Here is a 1,489-nt window from a genome sequence, read left to right as displayed (position 1 = left end):
CTAATTCTACTGATGACTAACAAAGGCATGCATGTTGACATCTCCAGTTATGACTGTGGATTTGTCTCTATCTTCTTTCATTTCTGCCAGGTTTCCACTCCTGGATTTTGAACCCACTTTCAATGCATGTACAATTAAGTACATTATGTCTTCTTGGTGGACTGACTCTTTTATCATGGTAATTCGTCTCCCCTTCCCCACCCCGGCTTTGAAGTCTGTGTTGTTTGATGTCCTTGTAGTCACTCTGTCTGGCTTTTGATTACTGTTTTCACGGTATATCCTCTCCCATCATTTCACTTTTAACCTATGCATATCATTATATTTGAAGTGACTGCTTCACCACGCATATAGTCTAGTCAGCTCGTATGTTTTTTCCTGTGCTCCAGAATCTCTTTTATTTTGATGAGTTTATACCACTTTATGTTTGAGGCTAACACTGTCATATTTACATTTAGGCTTTTTTATTGTGTTATTTTCTCCAACTTTCCTTGATTTCTTGTGGGCTTTTGAGCTTTTAAAAGTCTCTCTCTCTCTCTCTCTCTCTCTCTCTCTCTCTCTCTCTAAATCATGTCTTTGTTTTTTAGTCATTGCTTCAGGACTTAAAACAGACACCCTCCTTGCTCTGTCTGGAAACAACACCTGATTATTTCAAGGGCAGTGTCCAAGTACGCTGCACAGATCTCTCCTGTGCTCTTACTGGAAGTCCATCACAGAGTGCTGACCCTTCCTCTTTCAACAATGAAACGTATTTTAAAGAACTTAAAAAATAGTGCTCACTTCAGCAGCACATACACTAAAATTAGAAGGATATGGACAAGATTAGCACTGCCTCTGCACAGGGATGACACTCAAATTGGTAAAGCGTTCCAGATTTTTAAGAGATTTTTTTTTTTTTTTTGCAGAAAGAATTTAAATGGTAGTTTATTCTGTTTAGAGAAATAGCTCCCATTCCTGCTGTTCTTCTCCCAAGGTTTCAAGCTTCTTTCTGGCCTCATTCCCATTGGCTGAAGAATGGCCTGAGCAGCTCAATTCTTCTGGCTCCCTTCATTTGCCAGCTTTCATTTTATCCCCATTCCTGAAGGTTCTTTTCACTACACTCAGAATTCTGAGCTGACATTTCTTTTCTTTCGGCACTTTAGAAACGTTAGGTGTCCCGACAGCCGTTCCAGTCACTGTCTCCCTGCAAGTCATGCATTATGTTTTCCTATGAATTCTTTCAACTGAAAAAAACATTCTTTAATGTGTGTGTACATACCCATATGTGTACATGTGTAGGTATACATTTGTGTGTGTGTGCGCGCATGCATGTGTGTGTGTGTGTGTGTACGCACACACACACACATGCACGCGCATGAGTTCAGAGATCAATGCTGAGTGTTCTGTCTTTTGAGCCAGGGTCCCTCATTGAGCCTGGAGTTCATCTAGGGACTCCCTCTGTTTCTCCTGCGTGTACGTTTTCAGGCATGTGTGTCACTGCACCTGGCTGTTA

General features: G+C 41.0%; 1 non-coding gene across 1 annotated transcript; it reads left to right on the top strand.

The window, feature by feature from the left end:
• The first annotated feature begins 769 nt into the window (after positions 1–769).
• On the top strand, positions 770–876 carry LOC115031704. Its single transcript, XR_003837363.1, has one exon. It is a non-coding gene; the product is annotated as a U6 spliceosomal RNA (small nuclear RNA).
• Positions 877–1,489: the final 613 nt, after the last annotated feature.

This window comes from Mus caroli, chromosome 7 (assembly GCF_900094665.2).
Source record: "Mus caroli chromosome 7, CAROLI_EIJ_v1.1, whole genome shotgun sequence".
Taxonomy (NCBI): Eukaryota; Metazoa; Chordata; class Mammalia; order Rodentia; family Muridae; genus Mus; species Mus caroli.
Note: the sequence above shows the minus strand (reverse complement) of the source record. Positions and strands in the feature narration are given on the sequence as shown.